The sequence below is a fragment of the Anomaloglossus baeobatrachus genome, chromosome 5, assembly GCF_048569485.1.
Source record: "Anomaloglossus baeobatrachus isolate aAnoBae1 chromosome 5, aAnoBae1.hap1, whole genome shotgun sequence".
In the NCBI taxonomy this organism is placed as follows: domain Eukaryota; kingdom Metazoa; phylum Chordata; class Amphibia; order Anura; family Aromobatidae; genus Anomaloglossus; species Anomaloglossus baeobatrachus.
The window spans coordinates 520,976,596-520,995,984 of NC_134357.1; the positions used below are offsets into that span (position 1 = coordinate 520,976,596).

A 19,389-nucleotide genomic window follows, 5' to 3' on the forward strand; every position below is an offset into this window, starting at 1 on the left:
CTCCCTGTGTGCAACCTGCCCGAGGAGGGAGAAGCGGAAACCCTCTTGGATATGCTAGCCCAGGTTAGGGCAGGCGGATCCATTGAGGATGTGGAGGTTGGCCACCAGCTCTTGGAGGACCTACGGTCCCAGCTGTGGGCCACCCTACACCCCTTCCGGGGGTTGTTTACCAACCAGCCCGGAAAGACTGACTTGGCTGTCCATCACGTGGACACTGGGGATCATCCCCCGATCCGGCGTTCAGCATATCGGGTCTCCCTGGAGGTGCAGCAACACATGCACCAGGAGATTGACGAGATGCTGAAGCTGGGGGTGATCCAGGCATCCAACAGCGCTTGGGCCTCGCCTGTAGTCCTCATCCCTAAGAAGGACCGAACCACTCGGTTCTGCGTGGACTACAGGGGGCTCAATGCTGTCACGGTCGCCGATGCATACCCAATGCCACGCATCGATGACCTGCTCGATCAGTTGGCCGGGGCTCAGTACCCGACCATCATGGATCTGAGCCGGGGATATTGGCAGATCCCCCTGACTCGCAAGGCCAGGGAACGCTCTGCCTTTATTACCCCATTTGGACTGTACGAGTCCACGGTGATGCCATTCGGGATGAGGAATGCCCTTGCCACTTTCCAGCGGATGGTCAACACCCTGCTCACGGGACTCGAAGGGTACGCGGCTGCGTACCTGGATGACATTGCCGTCTTCAGTCCCACCTGGGAGGACCACCTAGAGCATCTAGCACAGGTGCTCAGGCGGATCCACCAGGCAGGTTTGACCATCAAGCCGGGAAGGTGTCAGCTGGCCATGAGCGAGGTCCAGTACCTCGGTCACCGGGTAGGCGGGAGAACACTGAAGCCCGAGCCTCAGAAAGTGGAGGCCATCGCATCCTGGCCCACCCCCAGGACCAAGAAGCAGGTGATGTCCTTCTTGGGGACCGCTGGGTACTATAGGAGGTTTGTTCCATGCTATAGTAGCCTGCCAAAGCCCTTGACGGACCTCGCCAAGAAGAAGCTGCCCTCTGCAGTCGATTGGACAATGGACTGCGAGACAGCCTTCCGGGCCCTAAAGGACGCCCTGTCCAGCCCGCCCGTACTACAGGCAGCCGACTTCACGCGGCCGTTTGTAGTACAGACCGACGCCAGTGACTTCGGCCTCGGTGCGGTGCTCAGCCAGGTGGACTCTGCGAGCCAAGAGCACCCAGTCTTGTACCTGAGCAGGAAGCTGTTACCAAGGGAAGTGGCCTATTCCACGATGGAAAAGGAATGCCTGGCCATAGTGTGGGCCCTGCAGCGTCTGCAACCATATCTATACGGGCGCCACTTCATCGTGGAGACGGACCACAATCCCCTCAGCTGGTTGCACACCGTCTCTGGGACGAATGGACGGTTGTTGCGATGGAGCCTTGCGCTCCAGCAATACAACTTCACCATTCGCCACAAAAAGGGCCGGGACCACGGTAACGCAGACGGGCTGTCCCGACAAGGAGAGGTCGCGGACGGGCGCACGGGGGAACACCGGAGTGTGCTGCCCCCTAGCGCCCTCAAAAGGGGGGAGGTGTGAGGAAAATCCTGGGATATTAAGAGGAATGATGATGTCCAGTCATCATTTCTCTCATCACCCCCCTGAGGGCAACCCCCCTCCCTTGTCCCTTCACACACTGAGGTACTTCTCAGATGCCAGCATCTGGAAAGGTGTGAAGTCCCACTTACACCTCCAACAGCCATCTCCTCTGATATGGAGATTGCTTGTTCTCTCAGGCCTCTAAAACACAGAGAGAGGAAGACCCCCTGGGAGCTGTGTCCACTCATCAAAGAGAGTGGGCAGGGACCTAGCAAAACCAAAAGTAGCTAGTCCCCGCAGGAGAGCATACTGCTGGCTCCGTAATATCATACCCAGTTATGATATTACCGTGCGTCTCAGCCATACACCTCCTACATCGTTAGAATCGGGACTTCAAGCCGAATCTGTGCATGTCCTCGACGTCTATGTGGCACCCTGGGGCGGCGAGATATAGAGAACTGCTAGTAGGAGTCCGGTAAATGAGTCGTGCTTGGACTCAAAATGCAGAGGGGACCCGGGCGGATCTGATGGCACCAGAACCATCCCGATCGGACCTCCCAGTCCGGAGTTGCAGGTAATAGCCCCTTCTGGGATATTACTCTGACTCAATGCAGGGGGAGTTGCAGTGCTTCCCTGTGAGGTCATTAAGGTAGGAGGGGACCTGGATTTGCCCAGGTTGATAACCCTACTTCGGCCATTTCCCAGTGTTCTTTTGCTCGGGGGTCTGGTCAGGGAAGACCTGTGAGGGAGATCCTGGAAACCTGGTCCACGGCGCCCCCCTGTGGCCAGACGCCCAAGGTAACTGCTGGAACTGTGTATGCCTGTTTGTTTGTTTTTGTTTAAACCATGCTTTATCTGTAACTGTACTCTGACCTATGTATATTCTGTAGAACCCCTATTGTATATATTGTAGTTTCTAGTGTGGCTTCGGCCGATTAAATTATATAATTAATCTTGGGCTGTTCTGTTATCTCGATCTTGAATCCCACGTCTGTGTGTTCGGCTAATAGTTACCGTGAATCGGTTGGTGGCAGCGAGTGTGTGCCAAGGATCATTGTGGGGCGGCCAGTGAGAGGCGAGGAGGTTCTTATATATTCCGTCCGCGGAGGTCGGGGGAATATATACCCTGCTCTCACCGGGAACCCTTCAATCATCGGCACAGGAGAATAGCGGCCTCCTTGCTTATTTTCGGGCAATTCCATAATTGGCCTGACTATAAGAGGGGCGCTAGAGAGCGCGTCACGTGCTCTGTCTGTCGGGAGGTATAAAGGAGGGGTGACTCCTGCTTGTTACCCCCCGATCGTGACATTGGTGGCCAGCACGGGGGAGTTCGGAGTGACCCCCCCTGGTGGTTCGTGACACTTGGCAACTCAGAGCTTCAGCTCCCTCCATAGGTTTTCTATGAGATTAAGGTCTGGAGACTGGCAAGTCCACTCCATGACCTTAATGTGCTTATTTTTGAGCCACTCCTTTGTTGCCTTGGCTGAATATTTTGGGCCATTGTCATGCTGGAAGACCCAGCCACAACCCATTTTTAATGTCCTTTTGGACGGAAGGAGGTTGTCACTCAGGATTTTACGGTACATGGCTCCATCCATTGTCCCATTGATGCAGTGAAGTAGTCCTGTGTCCTTAGCAGAGAAACACCCCAAAAACATGTTTCCACCTCCATGCTTGACTGTCGGAACGGTGCTCTTTGGGTCATAGACAGCATTTCTCTTCCTCCAAACACAGCATTTCTCGTCCTCCAAACACGGCGAGTTAAGGCCAAAGAGCTCAATTTTTGTCTCATCTGACCACAGCACCTTCTCCCAATCACTCTCAGAATCATCTAGGTCTTTATTGGCAAACTTCAGACGGGCCTTGACATGTGCCTTCTTGAGCAGTGGGACTTTGCGGGCACTGCAGGATTTTAATCTATTACGGCATAATGTGTTACCAATGGTTTTCTTGGTGACAATGGTCCCAGCTGCCTTGAGATGATTAACAAGTTTTCCCTGTGTAGTTTTAGGCTGATCTCTCACCTTCCTCATGATCCTGGATACCTCACGAGGTGAAATTTTGCATTGTGCCCGACTGATGTCGATTCACACTCATTTTGTATTTCTTCCATTTTCTTTTTATTGCAGTTGTCTCCTTTTAACCCATCGTCTTACTTATGGTTTTGTAGCCCATTCCAGCCTTGTGCAGGTCTATGATCTTGTCCCTGACATCCTTAGAAAGATTGGTCTTGCCCATGTTGTAGAGGTTACAGTCTGACTGATTGAGTCTGTGCACAGGAGTCTTTTATACAGGTGACAATTTAAGACAGCTGACTTTAATGCAGGTAACGAGTTGATTAACAGCGTCCAAGTGGTCTGTAGGAGCAAGAACTCTTAATAGTTGGTAGGGGATTAAATACTTATTTCTCTCTGCAAAATGCAAATAAATTTATATAATTTATGCAATGTGATTTTCTGGATTTTATTTTGGATATGCTATCTCTCACTGTTAACATTAACCTACCCTTAAAATTATAGACTGTTCATGTCTTTGTCAGTAGGCAAACTTACAAAATCAGCAAGAGATCAAATAATTATTTCTTTCACTGTATATGCAGTATAAATAGTTTATTTGAAGGCAAAACAAATTATCATACATTATCTGCTGGGTGGAGGATCTCGGGGAGTCTTTATCTTTAAGACTTATCAGGATAGGACTCGACAGCATCTTTGATGGAATCCGAGTATAAACTCCTCATGAGATGGAATTTAAAACACCAGAGGCTAGCACAAATTTTCCCAAAATCACCTACCCTTTCTTTTAGGGGTTGTGGTACTGAGGGTTCACTATTACATATATGATAGCCCTGCTGTAGAGTTCTGGATTTGCTTATACGAGCGCATCTCAATACATTTGATTATCATTTAATACAAAAAGTAAAACATATTATATAGAGTCATTACAGAGAGATTTATTTATAGTTGTTATGGTCGCCGAGGGTCGGCGTGCGTCTGGGAGTGGACCCACTGAGCCATACACCGGACTCCCCTGGAGGAGGTAACAGTAATGGGTATGGGACCTGAGAACTAGCAATGCACTATGGATAGACAACGTTGCTTAGGCATCTCGCCTAAGGAGAGAGTGCTTTAAATACCTTCAGGGTGATGGCTAACTTCAAGGGTCACTTTCGAGTGATAGGACGCTGGGCCTTTAAGAAAGGGGGCATGGCCATGGGCACTCTTTGGGCACTACCAGAAGACCTGCGTATGGCCTGGAAGCAGGAGGAGGCTTCAGCAGTCCCCGGAGCAGGAACGGGGAGCATGGGCCTGCTGGAAAGGTGAGGAGAACGGCGTCCCCAAGAGGCATGAGAGAATACGTGGGCGCCGGGACCGGGCGCCCCCTCTTTTTCAGGAATCTGATAAGGAGAAGGGGGGACATCAACATTCTCCTCTGGCTCCCAAGACCTCTCCTCAGAACCGAACCCCTTCCAATCTACCAGATAGTAGATCCTACCTCGGATCCATTTCTCACCAAGGATAGCCTTAACCTCAAATGAATCGACATCACATACAGGAGGGGAGGAGACACCTGGATCCTGGTGAAACAGACTCAGGAGAACAGACTTGAGGATAGATGTGTGGAAGAAGTTGGGAATGTGTACAGTGGGCAGCAACTTCAACTTGTACGATACCTTGTTGATCCGCTGGAGCACCTCGAAGGGACGGATGAAGCAAGGAGCCAACTTGTATGATGGCATCTTAAGGCAGACGTATCTAGAAGAGAGCCATATCTTGTCTTTAGGCTGGAAGGAAGGAGAATCTAGGCATCTCTTGTCCACGTGTCTCTACATACAGAGCAGACTTGGTCTCTGCCCAGATGTTGGAGAAGGACTTCACGAGGGTATTGGCTGCTGGATTGCCGGAGGAACACACCACAGGACACGAAACTTTGGGTTGCTGCCCATAAACCACATGGAACGGAGACTTGGCGGAAGACTCACTCACATGTTTGTTGTTAGAAGACGCCTCCCACGGAAGAAGCTTGACCCAGTTGCTGTGGTGCTCATCGACGAAATAGAGGAGGTAGTTCATCAGGACTTGGTTTAAACGTTCCACTTGGCCATTGAACTGCAGATGGTAGGCAGACAAAAAGTGACATCCAGCATCTTGCAGATGGCTCTCGAGAACCGCTCCGTAAACTGGAAACCTCTATCACACACGAAGTGGAGAGGAAGACCATGTAACAGGAAGATATGCTGGAAAAATTGCTCAGCAAGAACCAAGGCAGACGGTAACCCAGCGAGCGGCTTAAAATGGGCCATCTTGAAAACCTGTCCATCACAACGCAGATGACAGTGCACCCAGAGGACCTTTAGCAGGTCCGTGATAAAGTCCATCCCAATGTGTGGCCATGGAGCAAATGGCACTGATAAAGGAAACAGAGGGCCCGCAGGTAGCGTCTTGTGCACAAGTACAAGAGGGACAGGATGAGACTAACTCCAGAATATCCTAGCTTAGCCACCAGTAATGCCAAGAGCTGCTGCAGGGACTTCTGACCAACATGACATGCCAGTCTGGAGGAGTGACTCCTCCACAGAAGGACTCATTGTCTGCCTCTGCGATGAACATATGGCTCTGCTGCGTTCACATATTCCCCACACGGCTCTGCTCTTTAAAGAAAATACACAAGTGGCTCTGCTATGTACACATTGTACAAATAGTTTAGCTCTGTACATGTCGTACACACACGGCTCTGCTCCGTACACGTCGTACACACACGGCTCTGCTCCGTACACACCATACACACACGGCTCTGCTCCGTACACCTTGTATACACACGGCTCCGCTCCATACACCTCGTACACACACGGCTCTGCTACATCCACACTGTAAACCCCTCCTGACCCCACACATAACCTTCCCCTCATACAGCTCCATGACACCCAGCACAGCAGTCCTGTATACACTGAGGAGCTGATCATGTGACCCCCTGACTCCTCCCCTCCATGTGACATCATCACAGGTCCTGTAAACACAGAACAGCCACTAACCTAGAAGGAGCCCATACATTCTAGGCTCACCCATATATCTAGTGTGCGGCTCTGCAGGTGGAGGTATGTGGAGATTCCCCATTACTGGGTGCATTAACCCCTTCATTGTTGGCCCTTTTCACTTACCATGAACTGTAACATTTATATTTGTCATGTATTGATTAATGTATGACCCTTCTGTGAATGTCGCTGTCTGGGGCTTTTGTTTCTTTCTTACATGTGAGATATTTTGTAAATTTCTATGATTCCTGTAAATAATTAATTAGTAGAAAACAAAATCCATTCCCTTATTGTATTTTGGGATTTTTTTCCTTAGCGCCTTCCCCACATAATGATATTTGGTGTCGCCATGTTTGGAACCCCAGAATTGTGTTTTCTGTCAGTGCAACTGTATGAAAAAATGCAATAAAACCGGGATGTTGTCTATATCCAAAAGAGGTACAAAAAGCAAAATGTCACCTCAGCATCCAAAATACAAGCCCTCACATAGATCCGTCCATTGATGGAAAGATGAAAATTTTGATATAGACCAAATTTGTTTTTACAAATGTCTAAATTCTGAAAGGCGTCATTTCCAGGGTGAGACATGTAATAACTGACAGTCTGCTCTCCTGATATGTATGTCTAACACTGGTAATTTGCCCTCTTTCATTTACAATAACCTCTAGAGGCAGATACTCAGGGAGATCTGTATCCCACCCATAGATCTTAACACCTCATTTACATATTAAGAAAAAGGTGGAATTTTCTGGAAAAAGATGTCAGATCACAGATATCAAGGTTGTCACGCTCACCGCTAATGTTGAGACGGCGAGCAGGAGTGAACCAACTGGACCACAGCGTAGGGGGGGGGGGCTTAAGTAAGCACCTGCTCTGAGGCAGATGCCAGGTACCACTCTCATGGCTATAACCAAGACTGTGGCAACTGACCCCTAGGACAGGAGACGGACTCAGGTATGGACACAAATGCAGGCAGGTACAGGTGGGATGGCTGAGGCAGACAGGGAGGCATGTACAGACAGGTATGGTGAGCACAGCAGAGACAGATAGGTATGGGAAGCCTGACTCAGTTATGGGTAATAGGACAGGAGCAAGAGACCTGACAATTAGCTAGCAGACTGGAAGACTGACTGTGACTAGCTAAAGGCGTTGTGCAGGCACCTCCCCTAGTGGGAGAATGTCTTAAATACCTAGTGTTGCTCAGCCATAGGCTAAAGTGGGCTTTACATGCTACGATATATCTAACGAGATGTCGTCGGGGTCACGTCGTAAGTGACGCACATCCGGCATCGTTAGTGATATCGTAGTGTGTGACAGCTATGAACGAGCAGAAATACCTTCTCGTTCATCGCTGACACGTCACTCATTTTCTAAAAATCGCACATCCTGTTGTTCATCGTACCTGGGGCAGCACATATCTCTCCGTGTGACACCCCGGGAACGATGAACACAGCTTACCTGCGGCCGCCGGCAATGCTGAAGGAAGGAGGTGGGTGGGATGTTTACGTCCCGCTCATCTCCGCCCCTCTGCTTCTATTGGCCGTCCGCTGTGTGATGTCGCTGTGACGCCAAACGTCCCTCCCCCTTCAGGAAGTGGATGTTCGCCGCCCACAGCAAGGTCGTTTGGAAGGTAAGTACGTGTGACAGGGGGTTACAGTGTGGAGCCCCGCAAACGCTGTGTCGGTGCATTACCTTCAGGGACTCCACGTAGATGGATCTGTCTGGTCACAGGTAGGAAACCTTCTTTGTAGTTTGTCGTGACGCCACTCTCAGATTTGCGGTCAGTGGGGACCGCCACTGCAGGTTAAGGGATGCCTGGGGCTGATGGTGGGTGCAGCCAGTTGTAGTAGCCTCCTGAGAGTGAGGCAAGCCCCAGGGCCCTGTGTAGATGTGTAGAACTACAAGGCGCAGAATGACTCAACACAGGCAGGATGTCTTTCAGGGTTTTTACTCACAGTTGATGGCAGGGTGAGTGACCCGGGCGTAGCTGGGATGAACCAAGTGAGAACCAGGTGTCCTTCAGGCTGACTTGTGAGGGTGACTACTAACTCGCCTTCCTTAGCCCTTGGTGGTTTGGGGTAACCCCGACTTTTAGTCCCTATGGGGGTCACCCAGGGAAGTTGCTGAAGCCTCACTCCCCTTCAGTTGCCGTTTGCTTGTCGCCTGGACCAGATCACTCCAGCTGCTTGCCTCCTGTGACCTATGGGCCCTAACTGTGGCTACGTGGCTGCGGCTTTTGTGGTGTTGTGGCGTGGGCTTTGAGAGCCCCACACCGGCAGGTTTAGCAAAAGAAAGCTGGATCTATCTCCGCTTCGGGATCTGCCGCCCGTTTGGGCCTGGTACTCTCTAGCAGTCTCCTTACTTCCCACTCCGTTGCTCTCTCTCTAGCTGAAGATGGATTTCGGGTAGCACTCCTAGTTGACCGTTCTCCCCCGTCGGTAGCCACTGCGCGGACGCTGTCAGACTACAGCAGCCCACGGGATCTGCTCCTCACTCGAGCTCCCTGGACTCTGCACTGCCTGGCTCACTGCTCCTCCTCTCCTGTTCTTGCCTACGCCACCTAGCAACCAGACTCTCTTACCACACCCCTTGAGTGGAGATGGAGGCTTTTGGCCCCCTCCACTATTCCAGTGAAGGTGAAGGCTTTTCCCCCTCCTGGGATCCCCAGGGGTCCTCTCAAAGGTACATGTGTGAGACCTGATCACTATGCGCCTGTGTACCACACCCCAGTCAGCCTTCTGGATTACCTGTGTTGTACTGTCCCCAGCATGGGTGCAGTACTCAGTGGTGCCTGACCAGGTCAGGGGCGCCACATTCCCCCTTAGTTATCACCAGCACGTCCTCGGGCTGCAAGACAACATTTTAAAATGCATAAAACATTAAAACATGGTAAAACATTTTAAGACCACCAGCTATCATACATCACCACCCTCCACCCACAAGTCCGTTAACCACCCAGACCCTCTCACGTTGGCCGCGCCTTCAGCCACTTCTGGCAGGATGTTGAGGCGGCTTTCCTGGTCTGGTAGTTTCAGGGTATACCTGGCCTGGTGGAGTCGCGCCTTCAGCCTCTTCTGGCAGGATGCAGAGGCGGCCTCCACAGTTGGTGCTGACCAGGTACCCTCTTTGTGGTGGAGAGCCAGGCCCCATAAACAGGCATGCTCTCTGGTCGCAGGTGAGCCAAGGCCCTATATACGGACGGGCTCCTCCTGGTTGCAGACGAGCCAAGCCCCTAAACAGGCTGACTCTGGTAGTGGTGCCTCTGGTGTAACTATTTACACTGCGAGAGTTTGTGGCTATAGCCAGTTCATAGCCTTAAGGTTTATGGTTTTCTCACACAAGTTTATGTGGGCACATACTTAAACGTAAACGTTGCAAAACTTCAAACTTTTCAAAACTTTAACTTGCTGCATGCTTTCTTCTTGCTTTATGTGAACTTTGCTCCTGTTTCCTCCTTACCAGGGCTTGGGCCTGTAGGGCTGGGGCATCTGTTACTTCCTGTGCTTTTATCGTCTGTTTCTTGATCCTTTCTTTCCTCTTCTTCAGTGTCTCTGTCTTCATCTTCTGTTGTGACTGCAGGGCTTCTGCAAGGACTTCTAGGACATGGTGCAACATCTAGGGCATACCAGCCTCTTTCTCCCTGATGCATAGTGAACTCCACTGAGTCTCCTATCTTCAAATTTCTTCCAGGGTGTCCTCTGGGCAAATGGGCTCTCACATCCCTTCGATTGACGAAAATCCCTTCCTTCACACCAGGTGATACTATAAAGCCGTATCCTGATTTGAGGCTGAAATCTTCGACAATTCCTCGACGCAGGGGTCCTCTGATCTGGGGTTTGAACCTTCTCAGGAACCGTTTCTCCTCTAGGTCTCTGGCGGTGACTTCGTCTTTCTGCTCAGGAGATTGTGATGTTGGAGGATACTTTGTACTACCGCCTCGGCGCCGTGTCTTGCGGGCTGGATTCTGCGAAGTACAGCTTACAAGCTCCCAGGTGGGGCGGTTGGGCAGGTCTTCTTCAGCAGGAGGTGTCAGGTCTTCCTCGTCCCAGCAGGAATATGGCAGCATCTCCGGCTCTGGGACTAGCACTGCTGCTGGCTCTGGAGTCAGCTTCTCAGCTTCCTGGCCTCCCCTCCCCCTTAGTTCTTCGCTGCACTCTGGTCGTGGCAGCGCTGGGGATGAGTGTTCCTCAGCTGGCCCAGGCGGTGGACTCTTCGGCGTGGTTGCCGCAGGGGTTGCCTTAGGGGTGTGCGGAGGGAGCATGTACTGGTCCACCATCTCCTGTGGGAACTTGGCCTCCAGGTCAGCCTTCAGCTGCCAGTATGCGGGGTCCTCACCTACCAGGGATTTCCTAGTAGGGACTTCCTTAGACTGGGGAGCGGTGTCTGCTCTGGCCCTGCAGGCCGGGATAAATGGTGATGTAGTCTTTTCTTGGCGGGCCGCGCAGGGCATCGCTGCGGCGGCCTGGTCTTGGCGGGCCGCGCCTGGCATGGCGGCGGCCTGGTCTGTGCGGGCCGAGCCTGGCGTGGCGTGGGCTTGGATCTGCGTCGCTGTTGCGGCCAGTTCTTGGCGGGCCGGACTGGGCATTGCAGCCGCGGTCTGAATTGGCGTCGCATCCTCAATGGGGTCCGTGCAGGTGGAGCTGGGCGTCGCTGCAGTGATCGGGGCTTGACGGGCCGCACCTGGCGGGGCTGCGGCCTGGTTCAGCATCTCACTTGCGGCTCGGACGAGCGTCGCTGCTGCGGTGGGGTCTTGGCGGACTGGGCTCAGCAGGGTGGCAGCCTGGGTCAGCGTCACACCTGCGGCACGGATGAGTATCGCCGTGGCAGTCGGACCTTTGCGGGCCAGGCGGGGTGTCGCTGCGGCGGCCTGGATTTGGCGGGCCGCACCTAGCGTGGCTGCGGCCTCGCTCAGCGTCGCCGCGCCAGGCGCTTCTTCTGGGACCGCGGTCGTAGCAGCAGGGGTCGGAGCACTTGCGCTGGCCGGGGCAACTCTGGACTCACCCATCGGTGGCACCATTGGGATCTGAGTCGTCGCCGCTCGATCTGGCATGCGTCGCGCGGCTCCCTCCTCGTAGGTCCGAACCGCCGCAGCCATCTCCAGAAGCTCCGTGCGTCCCTCACTGAGCTGTCGTATAATCCTGGCCTCCAGCTGATCGCAGAAGATAGCAAGCTCCCGGCACCACCAGGCAGCAGAGCCTGGTTCTGGGTATCCACGTCTGGACTCCATTTCTTCTCTCTGCAGCAGCAGGCTTGTGGCTCCCTTTCCTTCCCGCCGTCTCTGCGCGCTTCCGCTCTCTTCACAAGCGAGGTCAGAACTCTGCAGGGGATCTCTGGGTAGCCACACCTCTTCGTGGGCGGTAACTTCTTCCAGCGCGGGCTGCTGTTGTTTTTCAGCGCGCTTTTCATGGTGGCAATATGGCGGCGCTTCCAATTTTTCAAGCGGACCGCCCAGGCACATGGTCACCTGTCTCAACAGGTCTAGTCCTTATCCTGTTCGTGACGCCAGATGTGGAGCCCCGCAAACGCTGTGTCGGTGCATTACCTTCAGGGACTCCACGTAGATGGATCTGTCTGGTCACAGGTAGGAAACCTTCTTTGTAGTTTGTCGTGACGCCACTCTCAGATTTGAGGTCAGTGGGGACCGCCACTGCAGGTTAAGGGATGCCTGGGGCTGATGGTGGGTGCAGCCAGTTGTAGTAGCCTCCTGAGAGTGAGGCAAGCCCCAGGGCCCTGTGTAGATGTGTAGAACTACAAGGCGCAGAATGACTCAACACAGGCAGGATGTCTTTCAGGGTTTTTACTCACAGTTGATGGCAGGGTGAGTGACCCGGGCGTAGCTGGGATGAACCAAGTGAGAACCAGGTGTCCTTCAGGCTGACTTGTGAGGGTGACTACTAACTCGCCTTCCTTAGCCCTTGGTGGTTTGGGGTAACCCCGACTTTTAGTCCCTATGGGGGTCACCCAGGGAAGTTGCTGAAGCCTCACTCCCCTTCAGTTGCCGTTTGCTTGTCGCCTGGACCAGATCACTCCAGCTGCTTGCCTCCTGTGACCTATGGGCCCTAACTGTGGCTACGTGGCTGCGGCTTTTGTGGTGTTGTGGCGTGGGCTTTGAGAGCCCCACACCGGCAGGTTTAGCAAAAGAAAGCTGGATCTATCTCCGCTTCGGGATCTGCCGCCCGTTTGGGCCTGGTACTCTCTAGCAGTCTCCTTACTTCCCACTCCGTTGCTCTCTCTCTAGCTGAAGATGGATTTCGGGTAGCACTCCTAGTTGACCGTTCTCCCCCGTCGGTAGCCACTGCGCGGACGCTGTCAGACTACAGCAGCCCACGGGATCTGCTCCTCACTCGAGCTCCCTGGACTCTGCACTGCCTGGCTCACTGCTCCTCCTCTCCTGTTCTTGCCTACGCCACCTAGCAACCAGACTCTCTTACCACACCCCTTGAGTGGAGATGGAGGCTTTTGGCCCCCTCCACTATTCCAGTGAAGGTGAAGGCTTTTCCCCCTCCTGGGATCCCCAGGGGTCCTCTCAAAGGTACATGTGTGAGACCTGATCACTATGCGCCTGTGTACCACACCCCAGTCAGCCTTCTGGATTACCTGTGTTGTACTGTCCCCAGCATGGGTGCAGTACTCAGTGGTGCCTGACCAGGTCAGGGGCGCCACAACAGCATTTTGCGACACGGGCAAGAAATTGCCCGTGCCGCACAAACGATGGGGCGGGTGCGATCGCAAATGCGATCGCACGATTAATTGTAAGGTGTAAAGCAGTCTTTAGAGTCATTTCCGAGAAATGGCACACTGACCCTTTAAGAGGAGGGCAGGTGTGCATGCATGCGCCCTTAACGCATTCCTGGGGAGCCTGTGTGGTGTACCCAAAGAGGAGGAGAGAGCAGAGAATCACATGGATGGCAACGAGGGAGGACAGAACTTGGCCGCACCGGTAAGTCAGCATCTCTACTCTGGAGAGTCTGAGCAGTACAAGGACGCTGGTGCTACAAAGTCATCATTTTATTCAACTTTCCATGACCTTCATGTCCATATAAACAGCTTAGGAGGTTTGTTCCTACTGACAGATTCCTTTTAAACTGAACCTATCCAGTGCAATATGCACCCAGAACCACGAGCTGTTCTGGGGGAATATTGCTAATCCTTACTTAATAGTTCCTGTATCTAGTAACCTAGATAAAGGGATCTTTAAAAAAGTATTTCTAAAGATCTTTTATCATATGCTAATGAGGCCAGGGACTAGTCACAAGGATATTAGTTCCCCTGGTTAGTCGGCCACCTTAGCATGTTAGCATGCCCACAGCGTCCGAGGCATGGTCGTTCGCACCTCTGCTGCCACCGCTGGTTTTCGCCTCAGTGCTCAAGATGAGAACGTCCCTGGACTTCCGGTCATACACACTACACCAATTTGAAGCCGGGACTCATACACCTGGCTTCTGAGCCAAAATCCAGCATCGGTCACTAAGACAGCAGAGAGTCGTGAGATTGACCATGCCTCTGACGCTGCGCATTAATTAGCATGTTAGCACGCCCACAGGGGTGTGTTTACATGCTAAGGGGTCCGACTAGCCAAGGGAATTAGCGCCCTTGCGACTGGTTGCTGGCCTCATTATCATATAATGAAGGATCTTTAGAAATACTTTTTCTCTTTATGTATGCTAGTGTATACAGGGACTGTTGGGCAGGGATTAGCAATATACATCCAGAACTGCTCGTGGTTCTGGGTGCATATTGCACCTAACAGGTTCCCTTTAAGGGGTTAATTTACTTACCTAGGCACATCAGAGAGATGGAACAAATCATGTGATTGGATTTTCTAGCTGAATATGTGGTAATTCCCTCATGACTTCAACTCTCTTGCTTCCATGGCCTTTGTTAGGCGGGCTTTGCACGTTGCGACATCGCAAGCCGATGCTGCGATGTCGCACGCGACAGTCCCCGCCCAAGTCGCAGGTACGATATCTTGTGATAGCTGGCGTAGCGAAAATTATCGCTACGCCAGCTTCACATGCTCTCACCTGCCCTGCGACCATCGCTCTGGCCGGCGACCCGCCTCCTTCCTAAGGGGGCGGGTCGTGCAGCGTCATAGCGACGTCACACGGCAGGCGGCCAATAGCGGCGGAGGGGAGGAGATGAGCAGGATGTAAACATCCCGCCGACCTCCTTCCTTCCATAGCCGCCGGCGGCAGGTAAGGTGATTTTCCTCGCTCCTGCGGCTTTACACACAGCGATGTGTGCGGCCGCAGGAGCGAGGAACTACATCGTACCTGTCGCGGCACCGGCATTATGGAAATGTCGGAGCCTGCAACGATGATACCATAACGACGCTTTTGCGCTCGTTCATCGTATCATCTAGGATTTGCACACTACAACATCGCAAGTGACGCCGGATGTGCGTCACTTTCGATTTGACCCCAGCGATGTCGTAGTGTGGAAAGCCGCCCTTAGTCTCTGATTACATTGCTCCAACTTTAACATCGGTTTCAGTAATCCCGCCATTATATACCACACATGCCCATTGTAGTTCTACAGAGGTTACATGCCATACATATTAGCATTACTCCAGTGGCTGTGATTAGCTGTAGCCATTATATAAAGATGTCATGTTGCTTTGACCTCAAGCATTGAGGAGCTGCCATAATAAGTTATCCAGTTCATATAAAAAGAGAGCATATGTCATCTACATGTTTTGTCTTCTAATGTGTTTCTTCTTATTATCTCCAGTAATTATATTATTATATGGGATTCTTTATGATGTTATATCAGCTCATCTTTTCATTCAGGTACTTATGATATCGGATTCTCTCAGTGAAGTTCATCTATATAAGAGAATTTTCCTGACTCTTCAACCATGGATAAAGACAGGGACAAGACGGTGGAGAAGATATTAAACCTCACCCTAGAGATGCTCTTCCGGCTTACTGGAGAGGTGAGAGATTCTGATGACGTCACATTACATCATTCTTATCTATGGGAATAACAGATGGACAGAACTGGAGAGGTGAGGACTCTGGAAATGTCTGTAGTGAGATTTATTACTGTGTCTCTCCATATCCAGGATTACACAGTAGTGAAGAAGACCTCTAGTGAGCGCTGTCAGGACCCTGTGTCTGAGGGATGGGGAAGACCCCTGAGCCCAATCACGGGGCCTCCACCTCACCCCCTGATACATGAGGACATCAATGACCAGAAGATCCTAGAACTCACCTACAAGATGATTGAGCTGCTGACTGGAGAGGTGACACTGCTGGGAATGCTGGGACATTATACAGTAACGCTATGAAGGGATCGGGGGATGACGGTATCATTGTATGTATCAGGTTCCTATAAGGTGTCAGGATGTCACTATCTATTTCTCCATGGAGGAGTGGGAGTATTTGGAAGGACACAAAGATCTGTACAAAGACATCATGATGGAGGTTCCCCAGCCCCTCATATCACCAGGTAATAGACTATACTAAATACACATGTCCTATAATTATCTGTATGTAAAGAATGAATTCAGTCCCTGTATTTGTCTCCTCCAGTTCTATCCAGTGGGAGGAGAACACCAGAGAGATGTCCTCGTCCTCTTTCACAGGACTGTAAACAAGAAGATCCTGATGTTTCTCTGGATCATCAGGTAGATGGAGAGAAGGTGTCATAAACTCTTACCTTGCCTATGATGTGTAGATGGCTAAGGTCTTGTGTTCAGTCTTGTTTTAGGGCGCATTCACATTGCGTTGTTCCTCACGTTCAATGGTCCCTCCTGGGCTTACGTTCAAACTTTCCCTGCAAAACGAGATTCGGACGTATGCGCCGATGGGCCACTGACTATAATGGTGCAGACGGTGAACCATTTTCGGCATATAGTGTACGTCTACTGGACATAGTAGACTACATCTGGGTTTCCACCTTCAGTAGGTGTATTCACCTCAAAATGGTGCCCGACAGAGCACATGGTGACTCCGTCTGCCCCATGGCGTCTCCGTCTGCTCCAACATAATGATATTTGGTATCGTCGTGTTTGTCAAAATTTAATTTATCAAAATATAAAAAGTCTAAATGCCAGAATTGTGTTTTTTCTGTCAGTGCAACTGTACGAAAAAGTGCAATAAAAACCGTGACATTGTCTATATACAAAAAAGGAACAAAAAGCAATATTTAACCTTAGCATCCAAAAAACAAGCCATCACATAGATCCATCCATTGGTATGAGAAGACTGACTCGGTAATGGGACAGGAGCACGGGAACTGACAACTAGCTAGAAGACTTTCTAACTAAAAGTGTAGCACAGGCAACTCCTCTAGAGGGACGATGCCTTAAATACCTAGTGTCTCTCTCTGGGATATGGCGTGCCGACCCTTTAAGAAGAAGGCAGGTGTGCGTGCTCCCTAATCACATTCCCGAGGAGTCTGTGCGGCGTGCACAGGCCCTGGGAAGAGGAGAGAGCAGAGAAGCACGTGGATGACGGCAGGACAGCGGGGGAAGACTCAACCCAGCCACGGCGGTGAGTAAGTCAGCGTCCCTGCAGGACAGGCTGGGCAGTGCAGGGATGCCGACGCTGCAGTATCCCCTGTTACACCCCCTCTTCTCCAGGCCTGAAGGAAGATGTCTTCAGAGATGGTAGGTGAAGAAATGGCCAGTGGAAGGAGTAGACTGGATGGCTTTTGCTTAGGTGGTTTCTTCCTGAACCTTGAAAGCAAGAAGGCATCGGCTTCCAGGGTAGACATCACAGAGTCTTCAGGAACCAGACATCTGTTATGGCTATTCTGCTCCCAATTAAGCACTTATCTGGATTTCCAGTCGAGGGTAGGCTCGTGGACACAGAACAGAGCCAAGGCAGACCCAGGACCAATGGGCAAGGCAAGTTTGGAAGAACCAGGAAAAATATCCCTTCCAAATAGCTCCCACTTGAAGTTCCACCTGCTTGGAAACAACGTATATTGGTTCTGTCCAGAGCGTTCTATGCACCGCAGACATCATCAAGGGACAACGGAGGCGTCGGACAGGGATCTGGTACTGATCAACCATAGCCAGTTGAATGATGTTCCCAGCAAGAGAGTCCCGGCCTCACGGGAAATGCATGGATGAAGTATTCCGCATCTCTGCAGTAGAAACACAGGCCCATAGCTCGACAATGGTCTTAGACAGTGTTCAGACCTCTTGGTCAACCTGCATGCGTTCAGGAGCAGGACTGGCAACTGGAATCTGAGACATCAGCGGCCGCTGGAGACATGGAGCCAGATGTATCAGTCCACTATCACGTTTCACCTCCATCGATCACTCCTGGAACCTGAGGTCGACCCGGGTAGCCAAGGAAATCAGGTCATCCAGAGTAGCAGGAATATCACGGTCTAATACTTCTGACTTAATTCTCCCAGGTAAGCCTTCCCAAAAGGCGGCTAGGAGTGCTTGATTATTCCAGCCAAGTTCCGGATAGCGGGTGCGGAACTGAACCACATACTGGCTGACAGTGTGGACACCCTGACATAACGACAGAAGAGAGGAAGCAGCAGTGGCGCCATGACCCATCTCATCAAAAACCATCTGGAAGGATTCCAGAAAGTCTAGGATGTCGGAGGTGATCGGATCTTTTCTCTCCCACAGAGGGTTTACCCAATGGAGAGCCTCTCCACTGAGGTGCGAGATCGGAGAGGGCCAAAGTGGCGTTCCTGAAGTGAACCGATGTAGCAAACGAACAAAGTGCAAGGAGCACTGATTAATGAACCCTCAACATTGCTTGGGATCGCCATCAAAACGTGGTGGAGCAGACAAACAAAGCAAGTATTCTGTCGGTGCTGGAGCTGCGGGCTGGCCGGATGCCTATAAAACAGCTGGACCCATGTCTTTCAGACAGGTGTAGACCGTCCACAGAAAGGATATTATCTGATCTTGCTATTCACTCATCTTCAACATCTCCCGGTACAGCGCTGGTAAACTGTCACAATCGCCGATGTTGTTGAGGTGGCTTACCCTTTAGTAGGGAAGCTCTTAAGTAAGCGCCTGCCGCAAGGCAGATGCCAGGTACCACTCCCAGGACTGTGGCAGCTGAACCCCCCCAGGACAGAAGACGAAGTGATGCACGGACACAGATACAGGTGGGATGGCTGAGGCAGACAGGAAGGCGTGTACTGACAGGTATGGTAGGCACGACAGAGACAGATAGTTATGGGAAGACTGACTCAGTTATGGTTAACAGGACAAGAGCAAGGGACCTGACAACTACCTAGCAGCCTGGAAAAGTAACTAACTAAAGGCATTGCGCAGGCACCTCACCTAGTGGGAGGATGTCTTAAATACCTAGTGCATTCCAGCACACTGGGCCTTTAAGAGAAGAGCAGGTGTTCATGCATGTGCCCTCATGGGGAGCCTGTGTGGCGTGCCCAGGGAGGAGGAGAGAGCAGAGAAGCACATAGACGGCCACAGGGCAGCGGGGGAATACAGAACCCAGATGAGGCAGTGAGTAAGTTGGCATCTCTACTGGTGAGAGGCCAGACAGTGCAAGGACACTGGCGCTACAAAGTTATCATTTTATTCAACTTTCCCTGACCTTCATGTCCATATAGACGGTTTAGCAGATTTGGTCCAACTGATTCCTTTTAAGGGGCTAATTTACTTAAGGGTGCTTTACACGTTGCGACATTGCTAGCGATTGGTAGCGATTTCGAGCGTGATAGCATCCGCCCCCGTCGTACATGCGACATTTGGTGCTCGCTGCTGTAGCGAACATTATCGCTACGGCAGCGTCACACGCACATACCTGGTCAGTGACGTCGCTGTGACTGCCGAACAATCTCTCCCTCAAGGG

The 19,389-nt window shown here is 51.6% G+C and overlaps 1 pseudogene; it reads left to right on the top strand.

Moving 5' to 3' along the window:
- Positions 1-19,389, top strand: part of LOC142312878 (uncharacterized) — a 259,596-nt pseudogene that overhangs the window by 170,948 nt on the left and 69,259 nt on the right.